Here is a 14,632-nt window from a genome sequence, read left to right as displayed (position 1 = left end):
TCTTCATAAAGTCAGGTAACAGGTCAATGTGGCAAAAAGGCGTTATGGGCTGTAAAATATCGCCACATCCTCCACATCTTTTTCAAGTTCTGTTAAAATCGCTCCACAACCCCTGCTTTGACTTCATTATCAGTAACAAAAAGCGTGAACGCTGTGCCATTTCAACAATCTGCTAAAAGGTTTGTTTCAAAATTCTTTCCACCGATTAGTTTGTCATTTTTGAGGCACGCGACCTTGGCAAGAAATAGCTTTAAAGGCCTTGGATTCCTCACCGCTCATCTTGTCTTTTAGGCCTAAGGCCCAGGCATATTTGGATAGAATGTCTATCACTGTTAAGATGTACTTAAAACCGCTGTTGTGTTTGGAGAAGCGGTGCATACGGACCAAATTTGCCTGCCATTGCGCGTCCACATCTGAAACAACGGTCCTGGTTCTTTTAAAACGTATTTGAGCTGGTTTGTGTAAAGTGTAAGCATCCTGGTGTGAAAGCCAAGCTCTTACCTGTCTTCTATTTAAAGTTTTATGATGCTTTTTGGCCACTTGAAAAAGAAGATTGACCCCGTCAAAGCCCCCAACTTTCCTGGGGGTTTAACAGATTTTCTTTAACAGAGCCATCTGTGGAGACATGACTGTTCCTGGGACCGTCTTTTACGAACACAAGTATGGAGGGGGACACGTTCATTCTGACACATTTAAATAAGTTTTATTAATCGCCTGGTTTAACACAATCTTTTACAGCCGCCTGAAACAAAGGATGCCATGATCCCTACCATGAGGGAGTCTGAGCTGCTTCATTCTTCCATTTTTGTCCTTTTCTGGATTTTCCTCTTGAGATCTGGGTCTCAGACAGGAGCAAAAAGAGCTGATGCGCGATGGATTTACTCCCACAGGGCTACCGATATGTAACTTCTCAAAGGCCTCCAGAAAGGCATCGTCGAGCTGTTGAGAGATTTTCAGACAAAAAACAGTGTAAGCACCCCACTGCCTGTTTTTAGATTTATGCAATGCCAGGTCGATTCCTAACCCCATTACACCCCCATGATCGACCGTCGCTTCTTAATCATTCATTTACCTGAGCGCCGTCTTTCCCGTTCACCTTGTGACTCCCCCAAGCCACAATCGCCTTCCAACTTTAGGGCATGGACAATGAGAGGCTGTCATACTCATCGGGGTGCCTCACAAAGGTTTGGATTTTGGGGTCGGGTTCCGACGTATCCATCAACGGTTGAGTCAAAGGGCCCTCCTCGGAACCGTCACTGCCGTAGCGCTTCCTCCACACAACTCCAAAGGTCCTCGGAGCTAAAACAAAATCTGAAGGTCTCACGGGGTGGTAAAGGAGTCCATGTTTCCTCTCAGCCTTTCCACAATTTCTAAAACATGTCTTCTTGGTAAGAGATGGCGTCCTCTGCCCAGCGCTGGGACTTATGGGGTGATGGTGCTGCACTCTGATTGGCAGAGGGCGTTGGGAGGAGTTCTTAGAGGGCTCACATGACCCTCTTCTGGATGGTTCACCCAATCCGAGAACCTGCCCCATTTTGGTCAAATCTCTTCTCGGGGCAGTCCTCTGCAGCTGAAACCCATCGCGATTGGTAGAAGGTGGTGGGAGGAGTTCTTAGAGGGGTCACACGAAGCACTTCCAGACGGGTCACTCCACCCCGGAACTCCCCCCAGTTGGTCAAATCTCCTCTCGGGGTGGTCCCCAGTGGCTGAAACCCCTCCTGATTGGTAGAGGGCGGTGGGAGGAATTCTTAGAGGGGTCACACAAACCACTTCCAGACAGATCACCCCACCCCGCAACTCCCCATGATTGGTCAGACCTCCTCTCGGGGTGGTCCCCAGTGGCTCAAACCCCTACTGATTGGTAGACGGTGGTGGGAGGTATTCTTAGAGGGGCCACACGAACCACTTCCAGACAGGTCATCCTGCCCTGGAACTCCCCCTGATTGGTCAAATCTTCTCTTGGGGCGTTCCTATCAGGGCAAACCCCATCCCGATTGGTAAAGGACAATGCGAGGAGTTCTTAGAGGGGTCACATGACACACGTTGCTTCCGGTCATTTGTCTGCCTTGACCCTGGAAGTAATACCTCATGGCTTGGGACTTCCAGTGACCGGTGGGCAAGGCTTACGAGGGCCAAGGGTGGGGTTAACGTTTGATTGACGGTAGGGCCTTATACTACTGGAGCGCCTTGTTCTCTTTGTCTCCCGCTTCATTCCCCAAGCACTCGGCCAGGACAGATGTCATTTAGGACCTCAGTTGCCACCAGCTGGACAGAGGGACTTGGGTCTTTCTTGAGGACCTGGAGAGCTGAAATGACAGAGGACAACATGTTAGTGTACAGACTGTCAAATCACAGCTAAGCGTGATCACAGAATCTTGAAGTACCAGAGCAGAATGATCACATGGTAAAATGTGAAACTGGGCTCAGTCCTTCTATTGGGATGGAAAATACATGAGAGATGAATATGCCTCACTTTTCATATTGTCACCTGTGCCTGAAATAGCTGGAGACTTACTACCTCTGAATACCACGCTACAGAAGCTCTCCAATACAAAGAAAGCTTTAGGTTCCTCCATTGGCTCCCTTCCGTGCTCCCAACAAGCGGGGAGACCCTGACTCGACCAGAAAGTCATCCACTCTGCTGTAAATGGAAGAAGGTCCATTGTTTCAATAGCTTCCACTTTTCAGTTTATTTTCCATCTCTAACCCTGGAATTGAACAGAGGCCAGGTCCAAGCTGGTTTGTGCAGGATGCAGGGCACCTACTGGAAGAAAAATTGCTGGTGGGAAATTGGGGGTAGCAGGAAGTGGCTACAATTTCTCCTCACCTGGGGAGTCCACAGAGAGCCAATAAAGCCCAAAGAATGGATAGCACTGGCTGCGGAGGGGGCCTTGCCCGGACAACCAGGAGATGCAGGGACTCACATCACACCCTCTGCAGCTGCCTCCTTCAGGGGAAATTAAAGCTGACTTTCTACTGGGCGAGAGTGAATTTGTCCCTTGATGTGTGGCTGATGCACTTTGCACCAGTGGTATCGGTTACTGCTGCTTGTCAGCTAAATTCCTTTAGAACTCACGGATGAGCAGAACTTCAGCTGTATTTATTACTTACACATCAGCAGATGTTCCAGGTCCAGCCATTTCATACGCTGCCTGTCTGTGTGTTCCAGGATGATGCCTAAATACACAATGGAAAACAAACAACAACAACAATAAAACCTTCCCTTGTTGAGTGCAAAGTGATATTAGCAGCCCCTAGACAGGTCTTTGGCCTCTCCTACTGTGGGCCTAAGGGTGAGCTGTGGGCAAGAGGATGCTAGTGCAGTTTAGAGTCCACACTGAAGAGTATGAGAAAGACTTTTTTTTTTTTAAGAATGTTTACACAAAACCCATTTGCTTTAAAGAGTCTGTGTTCCTCTTGCCACTGCTGTCAGTTATTGGAGACATACTAAGCTAGTGTCTTGGTCTAGTGGTCTGAGCAAAGGACTGGGGCCAGGAATAAGTGAGTTCTAAGCAGGGATCCCACAAGGTGACTGATAGGTGAGACTTAGGCCACAATGCCTGCCTGTCTCACCTGGGTAGCTTGGGAGAAGAGGGCACACGGCTAAAGCAGAGGAACCTTTTGCCTCCTTGACAAGGTGGTGTGGCCAGGAACCTGAAACAGCAGGCGCTGAGGGCAGGTGGGCTGCATGCCTCCCAATGATGAAGTAGTAGTGAAGAGCACTGAGCAACACTGTGGGTGGGTCTGCACTTTGAGCGAGGGGGATCACTCCCAGTTCAATGGGACAGGCCCACACTAGCTCGCACAGCGCTCGCATGCTAAAATTAGAATGTAGCTAAAGCAGCACGAGCAGTGGGAGGAGCTAGCCACCTTGAGAATCGACTTTGGGGTTTGGATGGGACATACTTGGGGCGGTTAAACCTCCTGCTGCTCCTGCCATTGCAGCTACTCTCTATTTTTAGCACTCAGGGCTAGTGCGGGTATGTCTCATCAAGCTGGGAATTAGACCCCAGCTCCAAGTGTAAACATGCCCTATGAGACAGTGTCCCAGCCTCTACTACTAAATGACTGCACTGCGCTTTCCCTGCAACAATCCCAAGTCATGATTTCCTCCGACCACCACACTGGAGAGGTAGGGATATTAACCTCCCCATTTATGTATGGGAAGCTGAGGCACAGAGAGATTAATGGCAGCTCAGTGCTGCACAGTGGGATTTTTTTCTCTCTCCCTCAATGGGAATACAAAAAGGGACACTGGGCATCATCTCTCACCAGCTAACTTGGCTGCAACTGCCCGGATCTCTTCCCAGCTGCTAAAGAAGTACGTGATGGTGCTTTTGTACAAGTTCTCCAGCAGCTCGGCATTCTCTTTGGCCTAGAGGAAATCAGGGACACATGAGCTCTCTCTGGCTAGAAGTGCCCTTTGACTGCCAGCACATGCTTTTACGAGCCACAGGTAAATCAGAGAAAGAACAGGTGACTGGGTGGACGTGGGAAAAATGGGGATCTGTGGCAGATTTACATTTCCCGTCACCCTCAGTCATATATCCCACTCTGACCGTTATTTCCATTACCCATCACACATCCCCCCCACACCTCTACACCACCACATGCCACTCCAGTCAAGAATCTCAGACACTTCAACAGCTCACTCACAAGGTGTCTGCAAATGTCCACCTGGAGCTCTTCAGGCTTCAGCTCGGCTGTGCCATCAAGGTGTTGATTCATGGCAGTTTGGAGCCTCTTCAGTCCCAAAAACGGGACACAGAGGTGAAACGTAGCTCTGCATTCCTGAAAAAAAGAAAGCGTGTCACACCATTTAATTGTTCCCTACTGAGTGCTATGGTCGTTCAAAGGGAACTCATCTGCTTGACTGCTCATCTATTCCAGGATAAAAAGGGATTCATCTGGATGTAATTGGCAGAAAACATGCAGGAATGACTAATAGAGGGGAGAGCTTCCACTGCAACCTGGAGGTAGCATCAATGTCTTTTTGGAACAGATCTACCTATGAAAGCTGTTTCACCAGGTCTCTCTTCTGTTCTGGGGAGGCAGGGGCCTGGGGTGCAGAGACAGACAGGAATAGAGAGCTGTCGGGCTCAGACCCAGGACCTATCCTGGATTCTGGTGAGGCAGCCATGGAGCAACCTGGCGGGAACTGACTGAGCAGGAGGGCAATGAACTGAGGGGAGAATTTGGGCCTCCACAGCAGGCAGGAATAGCAGAGCTCCCCTGGCATTGGGAGGAAGATTCCTTTGGCTTAGTAAATAAGTCACTCTCGGTCTTACCACTGAAACCCTGGGGTTCGGGTCTTGCAGGTGCAGCAGAAGTGTGACCCAGCTCTGTCTAACCTGCTCGGCGAAATAGCCCTTCCATTTTCTTTTGGTCAGGCGGGCCAGGATGCCAAACAGGACAAAGGACAATAAACGAAGAGCATCGTCCTCCTACAGCCAAGAAAGCCCCACAAGTTAGTAACTAAGGGACAATCACATCACGTACTTCGCACAGCCATCTCTTCTACGCTAAAGTCGAGGGATTCCAACTACAGCTAGTCGGAAACACTTTCATGAACTAATTTTTGATTCGAATTTGCTGATTCATCAAACTATTTTAGCGACAGTTCCATTTGGATGAAATTCCTCCAGAAGCCAGGCAGGGGTCCTTAGAAACCTGCCTGCTGTCTTGCCAGTGCACCCATTCAGCTCCTTGGAAGCCCATCTAGCAGGCTGACTGGGATCGTGGGCTTCCAAACCCCCAGCGTCTGGGACCCCAGCTCTCAAATTGGCAACTCCCTGGCACTTCTAGCTCCCACAGTTTCCTGGGTTTCCAGCACCGGGATAGTCTGAGAGCAGACTGCCCGGACCCAAGGCTTTCAATAGAGCTCGACTGAGAATAGTCATTGTGTTTCACAAAGAGTTTTGAAGTTTGGGGAGAGGGATTCCCACAAATAGGAACAAAACCAAAATTTGAAATCTCAGAATTCTCTGCAAAATGGAATCATTCCAACCCTCTCACATAAAAATGGTATAGAGCAGGCCCAACACTCTCTATTGTACCTTGGAACCCCCTTTTCATGGTTATCTAGCTACCTAATCTAGTATTCAGACTTTCTTTGAGGTTCTCAGTGGCAAGAAAGAAGAACAGAAGGGGGAGACTGTGGGAGCAGGGATGTCATCCCCATCCTCCTAATGTTCTCCTCCTCCGTAAAACACCTCTCTTCCCTGGGGCCGAAACATCTCTTCACTCTGACATGAGCAATGCCCAGGGAGTAAATGGAGTCTAATCAAGATCGGTTGAACTGGGGCTGGAGAGTTCTGGTCACATACGTTGTCAAAGTAGGTCCGGATCTGTTGGGTGAGGTCTCTGAAGGAAGAACCTATGTCCTTCTCTTTCAGCTCCTTCAGGACTTTGGCCACTGCTTTCATGCTCTCGCCAATGACTTCAGAACTGAAAGGGTCACTTAAGGCCCTGATCAGTATGACCATAAGAAACTTCTTGTGCTTTTTCACCTGGACAAGCATACGACATTAAAGAACACTTATCACTGATCACACTTCTAATACGTTTTCTTTAGCAGTTATGAAGCTGTGGGAATTTCATCTCCCCCTCCCACCCCCCGGGAGACCTATAGCTATATTTCAGACCAGGTTCGAGCTACAATGAGCCAAACTCGGGGCCATAATACACCTGTGTCATCCTATTATTAGATTCCTAGTTACTTAGATTCCAAGGCCAAAAGGAACCCTTGTGATTATCCGGTCTGACCTCCTGCATAACATTGAACTTCCCCGAAATAGACTCTGTTGGAACTAGAGTGTATCTTTTAGAAAAACGTTCAATCTTGATTTTAAAATTGCTAGTGACAGAGAATCCACTACAACCCTTGGTAAATTGTTCCAATGGTTAATTAAAATTACCATTAAAAATCAATGCCTTATTACCAGTCTGAATTAGTCTAGCTTCATTTTCCCCCTTTGAATCTTCTTATCCCTTTGTTTGCTAATGGGAAGAACCCATTCTCAAAATGTGCTCCCCATGTGAGTAGTTCTAGACTGTCCTCAAGTCACTCCTTAACCTTCTCTTTGTAAAGCTAAATAGATTGAGCTCCCTGAGTCTATCACTAGAGGTATCTTTTCCAATCCTTTGAGAATTCTTGGGACTCTTCTCTGAATCCTCTCTAATTTATCAGCATCCTTCTTGAATTGTGGACACCTGATCTGGACACAGCATTCCAGCAGTGCTCACATGAGTGTCATATTCAGAGGGAAAAGAACTTCTTTACTCTTAGTCAAGATTCCTCTCTTTATGCCTCTAAGGATCATTTCAGCCCTTTTGGCCACAACTTCGCATTGGGACACCTTATGTTCAACTGATTCTCTGCCATGACTCAAGTGGTTTTCAGCATCATTGCTTCTTGGGATAGAGTCTCTCATCCTGTAAGTATGGCCTGCATTTTTTGTTCCTAGATGGAGACATTTACACATGGTCATATTAAAGTGCACAGATTGTTTGCTTATGCCCAGCTTAGCAAAGGATCTAGCTTGCTCTGTATTGACTGCAAAGACGTTACTCGGGTATGTGGGAGAGCAGAATTTGGCCTAGTGCATTGTGTGCAGCCTCTGTAAACTCCGAACAATTATTTCCCTTGGTTTCTCTAGTTATGCTGCATTCTAGTCAGTATTCTCTCTTACCTTCTCAGGCGCCCCATAGACTAAATTTCCCAGGCCTCTTACAGCCATCTGCCGGACAATGCTGTTCCTATCATGGGACTTTTCTTCCAAGATGTGTAAGACTGGCTTAAGGAACTTCTTCTCCCTGAGCATGGGATCACTCATTAGCTGAAAGAAAATCAACCTGTCCATTAGCCCCAATAGGATCGTTAAGATTGGGAATAGAATTTGAGCCGACATGTCATACACTAAAAACAACAAGGAGTCCTCCTACAGCCCCACTCTTGAGGATACAGACAAATATGGCTACCCCTCTGATACTTGGCACATAATACACTGTAACTTTAGTATTCCACACAAATGAGAAAGGTCTACAAAACATGGAGCTTTCCTTTTGGGCACTAGAATAGGGATCCACTCACCTCTTGAGAGCCTCTTAGTGGCTGGGTATGGTATCACAGTCCTTTTCTCACCCCTCGTGCACCCTGCCAGCTGTCCTCAGTGAGTCTTCTGTGGCTCAGGCCTCTGGCTGAGTCCCAAAGTCCAAATGAACCCCTTCTGGGGTAGTCCAGAACAGTCCCATTGCCCTCACTAGGGTCTCCAGCCCCAGCTCTGGGTCCTTTACATTCTGCCCTTTGTTCAAGCTCTCCATTAGCATTGTCCCCTCCATGGGGCTTATGCCACTGTTGGTGGTAGGGGAACCTGGGCCTGCCCCTAACTCTGGGTTCCAAACCATGGATCCTATAAACAGGAGCTAGGCACTGCTTGATTTCAGTTCATTGTCGCTTCTTCCTACCCGCCACTTTTAGCTTCACCCTCACCTCAGGGTTAAAGTTCTTCGGGACTCTCTTCCTGAAAACCCAGCTTAAGTAAAGGCTGCCAGAATCAAACTCTGGCTGTCCCCTGAATTTCTGTGGCCAGAGAGCAGCGCCCTTTCTTGCCCCTCCAGTTCCTGCCAGAAACTGACCTGCTAAAGCCCTTCATAGAATCATAGAATCATAGAATATCAGGGTTGGAAGGGACCTCAGGAAGTCATCTAGTCCAACCCCCTGCTCAAAGCAGGACCAATCCCCAATCAAATCATCCCAGCCAGGGCTTTGTCAAGCCTGACCTTAAAAACTTCCAAGGAAGGAGATTCTACCACCTCCCTAGGTAACGCATTCCAGTGTTTCACCACCCTCCTAGTGAAAAAGTTTTTCCTAATATCCAACCTAAACCTCCCCCACTGCAACTTGAGACCATTACTCCTTGTCCTGTCCTCTTCTACCACTGAGAATAGTCTAGAACCATCCTCTCTGGAACCACCTCTCAGGTAGTTGAAAGCAGCTATCAAATCCCCCCTCATTCTTCTCTTCCGTAGACTAAACATTCCCAGTTCCCTCAGCCTCTCCTCATTCAGCGCCTTTTAGCCGAGCCTGATGGGCTCGGATTGGCTGCTTTCATGAGGCCTCTCTAGACAGACCCAGATTGGGGGCTCTTTTCCTGGGGCAGGGTGTAGTAGGACCACGGGGCCTCTTGTAAGGAGCCTTAAAGCCCAGGTACAGCCCATCACAGGCACAGAGAGGTTGTTTTTCTTAGAACCAGATAAGCCCCGAAGATAGTTGCTTAGCATAAGTGGGAAATATGATGCAGATGTTGGAGGAAGACTGTGGAAAGGGAGGATGCTCCAGCAGGTATCCCCACACTAGCCTAGGACTTAGGAGACCCAGGTTCCATTTCCTGCTCCCTCGAAGACTTCCTGTGTGACCTTGGGCAAGTCACTTAGCCCTTCTGTGCATCAGTTCCCTGCCTGTAAAATAGGAAACATAGTGCTTCCCTACCTCGCAGGAGTGTGGTGGGGATACAGACATTAAAGAGTTTGGAGGTCCTCAGATACTAGAGTAATGAGAACCTAAGATAGACATTAATGTAGTTGTAGGTTGCTTGGTTGGTAGTATTAGGACGCTCGGTTCATTCAGAAGATGTGCTGAGCTAAACCAAAATCAGGAGCTGTTGGTTAGGATCAGCACTAGGACTTGGCAGAAGAGGTCCACTCATCCAAACTCTGTCCGTATCTCTCTCAGCCAGCACCTGTGGTTGTGTAGCTAGTATAGGCAATGACGGCAATAAAAACCACAGAGAGAGAAGGACTCAGAAAGGTATCGTGAAGTTCCTGGTGAGGTTTCCATATAAAGGAGGACCTATTCTACTGTCTAAAATGACAATTCCTCCTATGAACTGAACTGTACAACTCCCGAAAGAAAGGCAGACAAGAGTCTAATGGTGAAACTGCTCTTCAGAGCCCTGTGTCTTACCTGGGCAAGGAAAGCTGTGCTGGTGACTCGGTGGTTTTCTGAGGGGGAATTCACCCAGGGGAGGAGGCTCTGTATGATCTCAGGTGTTATGAGTCCAGATCTTAGCAGAAGACTGGAAGACAAAAGAAACCGCTCATGGGCTAGATTGCACACTTCAAAAACTCAGCTGCTCTGAGCATACAGCTCTGATAGCTAGGAGTGGGAGCTGTGTGTTTCCACCCAGGACACCCCCGCACTCCCCGCCCACAAAGCTATAAATGGGAGGTTCCCTCTCAGCCACTCTATTGGCTACTCATTCCCAAGGATAAAATGATGCCTTCTAGATCTCTTACCTCACCAGCAGACACACTCCCTCATGGTGAGTCTTGGGGTTTTCCACAAGAGTCCAAGTCCTCTGCTTCCTGAGCGCTCTCACCAGTCTCTCATTCCCACCCTTGAAAAGCACAGATTCTAATGCTTTGATAGAAAGCCTGGGGAAAGAGAGGCACAGAACTGCAGCAATCAGGAGGAAGGTGCAGCTTGAATAGAGAGTCAGGAAGCTCCAGTTACTTCTCAGGTCTGCTGTTCAATCGGCAGTTCATCCATTGGCAATGTCCTGGACACCAGTGTCCCTGGAAGGACTTGATGCTGGGAGGTAAGTTTCAGTCTCATACATCTCATAGGACTAGTTTTGCTAGGGACAAAATTTTGCAGTCCTTTTTCTCTTTCTGCAAGGAGTATGGGCACTAGCAGAGTACAGTGGTATGGAAAAGATACATGATCAGGACCCAGAAACAGGGGGCATAGAGTGTGGTGATCACTAATGGACATTTTGGGGTCATATCTCCAGATATGAGGTGACAGAGTGCTGGGGGTTTGCACTTGAGTCAGCACTCTGGTCACTATTCGTACTAATTTGGTTCCTCACAGAAGGCCTAATTGGATAGAGGTGTACCTGATTACGAGGTCAGATTGGGGCTAGTGAGTCAAGGAACCAATCATTCCATTAACAGGGAAACTGTATAAAAGGACATGGGCAGGAGCCCTTTGAGGGGAACAGACAGAGAAAGAAACTTGGGTGACCAGATGTCCCGATATTTGGGGCTTTATCTTATACAGGTGCCTATTCCCTCCCCCCCCCTCCCCGCCCCCACCCCCGTCCTGATTTTTCACACTTGCTGTCTGGTCACCCTAAGAGAAACAGAAAGACAAAAAGCTAGGAGAGCCTGACAAAGTGAGGTCTCTGAGTGGAAACACCTTACCCCCCACCTGACTTTTGGAGAAGAGTTTAGAAAGTTGAGATACAATATAAAGGTGTTATGTATTGGTAGGGGGATTAAATAGACTATACGTTGGTGTTTACAAGCAAAAAAGTCTCAACGCAGTCTGTGTTTGTGGAAGATGTGAGGGTGCAACACGCCTCTCTGTCACAGCTGGGAGCTCATCAGGGATTTCCCTGTTATCTATGCAAATGGAGAGCCTGTTGGAGAAGCCGGTGTAGAGGTTTGGCAGTCCAGGTGATGGAGGGAACACTGAAATGGGTGATGAAGCAGCAAAGAGAAGTGTAGAACAGGGGTTCTCAACCTTTCCGTTTCTGAGCCTCCCCCGACCCTCAACATGCTAGAAATACTCCATGGCCCAGTTCCAGGCCTCTGCCCCGCCAGGCATCAGAGTTTGGGGCTCCTGGCTCCAGATTTTAACCCCACAGGGTGCAGGGACTTGGGGCTTTAGTGCAGGTGCTGGGCTCAAGGCTTCAGCTTTCTGCCCTGAGCCCCAGCTAGTCTAAACTCAACCCTGCTTGGCGGACCCCCTAAAACCGGCCCGGTTGAGAACTGCTGGTGTAGAACAGTGGTCTCCAAACGTTTTGGCTCTCGCACCCCCAGGGTGACCTGCCGCAGACGCGCCACCGATGGAAGACCTGCCGCAGGCGGGCCGCCAGAGGGGAGCACCAGCCGTGGACGTGCAGAGCTGCTGCCGAAGGAAAAAAATGGCGGAGTGCAGTCCGGCGGCGCTACTGCTGCCACGCACCCCCCGGGATCATCCTGCGCACCCTAGTTTGGAGACCACTGGTGTAGAAGACCCGACAGACCTTCCAACAATCCCAGCAGACAGAAAAACAGCCTTTCCTTGCCCGGTAGGTTTAACAGCAAAAGAGTCGGCAGGAATTTATACGGGAGCAAGCCCAGGTCTGGCAACAACTCCTCCAAAGTTTGGTGAGTCCCATGACAGGAAATGGAAACCAGGCACAGGAGATCAGACTGTAAAATGGGACCTGCGAACAACCCCAATGTGTTTTTGGTTACTCTTCAAGGAGGAGCAGTGAGACCTCCTAGGGACAGAACAATGTGGGCCCTTCAACTGACACCCTATTTAACCGGGGAAGCACATATAGGGCTTTTAGTGATGAGCAGGCAAGAGATTATGACATGATTAAGGCAGCCATGCTGGACGAGGTGGGGCCTGTCCACGGAAAAGTACTGCCAGAAATGTAGAGTTGAAAGATGGATTGAGGGATTATGCCTCTGTGCATTTGGACAGAAATTAAAAGATTGGGCCACTCATTGGTAAGGCCAGATACTCAGACTGTGGGGGAGATCATGGACTGCATGGTTCTGCAAGTTTCTTCAGAGTCTCCCTGAGCATACCCGAGTATGGATTCTGTGGCGCCAGCCAGTTCATCTGGACCCCACAGTTAAAGTGAGAGGAATTTGCAGAGGCGGACATTCCCAGAGTGAGTCAGTGGTTTAAGGGACTAGATTTGAGAAGGACCAGAGTGCCTACAGCTGGGAAGGGCAGCAAGAAGAAGAGGGAGGAGCCTCAAGGAACTGTAGTGGAAGCTTGGCCTACGGTGTGCTTCCGACATGGACCTGAAGGACATCTAAAAAGAGACTGTCTGAAAATGGACTGTGGGTTTGCCCAGTTTTGTGGTTGGGACAAGACTCCCAGGCAGGGAAGAAAAAAGAAAGTACCTACCGTATTGGTCTGGGTAGGGAGGAGCCACCAAAGGGACTAATGGACACAGCTTCATCCTGTTTGCTAATCAGGCAGGAGTTAGTGAAACCCCACTGGATACTTCCCAGAGGTAGGATCAAAACTGAATACCAGGTCCATGGGGACAATAAATTCTGCCCAATGGCAGAGGTGACTCTGAAAATTAAGGGGAAGTTTAGGCAGAAACATGTAGGGGTAGTGGATGGATTGCCCCACTGCCTTCTACTGGGCATGGACTGGAATCCCTTTCTAACAGGGACACCAAGGCAGGTATGGAGGCCCAGGAGGGCGGAAATAAAACCTGAAGGGCCAGGTAAAGAGGAAATATATGTAAAAGGGCTGGAGGAACCTAGACACGAAAGTATAGACAAGAGGGAGGAAAAAGAAAACAAAGGTCAAGCGTACAGGTGACTTAAGATCATCCATTGGGGTCAAACAGTCATCAGAGCCCTTACCACCAGGATCTCAGGAGCAGGCATCCCTAGAACACTTTGGAGGGACTCAGAGCAGTCTGTGTCCATGGAAGAGGCCGGGGCACAGCCTACCACCCCGTCACATATAGGTACCTAAAATGGGCCTGCACATGGGCCAACAGCATGAGCAGAATATATACTCGTGTCTGCAGCGCCAGCAATCACATAGCTAGGTACCCATCCATCTGAACAAATTCAAGTTTTGTGGACAAAACTGAGGCACCCATCTTGAAAACCTGACCCACTGTGGCCACTACATAAGATCAGCCTTACTGGGTCAGTCCAATGGTCCATCTAGTCCAGTACACTGTCTTCCAACAGTGGTCTATGCCAGCTTCTTCAGCAGGAATGAACAGAGCAGGGCAATCATGAAATGATCCAATCCCTGTTGTCCAGTCTCAGTTTCTGGCGGTCAGAGGCCAAGGGACACCCAGAGCTTGGGGTTGCATCCCTGACCATCTTGCCTAATAGCCATTGATGGACCTGTTCTCCATGAACTTATCTAATTCTTTTCTTTTTTAAACCCAGTTATACTTTTGGCCTTCACAACACCCCTTGGCAATGAGTTCCACAGGTTGACCGTGTGATGTGTGAAGTAGTACTTCCTTATGTTTATTTGATACCTGCTGCCCGTCTGTGAACAGAGCTGAGATCCTGGTTTCCTAGGAAAATTCAGAGACATTATAAAACCATGAAGTCTGTAATTTGAGCACCTTGTTGGCATGGAATAAAGAAATACAACAAGAAGAGAAACTAATAATGTTGTGAGATTGGTGGGAAATGTACATGAATGTGCTACCAGAGCTGAAGTCAACTGAGGACTCAGGAATCTTAGTGTTAAATGGCGAGGGGCACAGAGTGGGTGCCGAGGGGCCTGGTACGTACATTCTAGCTCACTAAAAGATTGCCCCATGAGTCTCAAATAAAAGCCCATGTCACCAATATCATTGTGAAACGCATGTATAGATGCTGTGTCAAGAGTCATGGATATGCATTGAAAATTACATTCTTAGGATCTGTGTCTCGGGACTAGTCACCAGGAAAGGTGACAAAATGGTTTTCTTTCAGGCAAGAAATGTTTATCCATCTCTTTGTTTACATGTACATTAAGCATGTAGGGTTCACATTCAGTTGAGAAGGCCTGTGAGAACTTCAAAGAAAGAAAAGTAGCAGGAAGTAGACAGGGGGTGGGGACCCAATTTTGGGGTATACATCAAAGGTTTGC

The sequence above is a fragment of the Natator depressus genome, chromosome 20 (genome assembly GCF_965152275.1).
Source record: "Natator depressus isolate rNatDep1 chromosome 20, rNatDep2.hap1, whole genome shotgun sequence".
Taxonomy (NCBI): Eukaryota; Metazoa; Chordata; order Testudines; family Cheloniidae; genus Natator; species Natator depressus.
Note: the sequence above shows the minus strand (reverse complement) of the source record.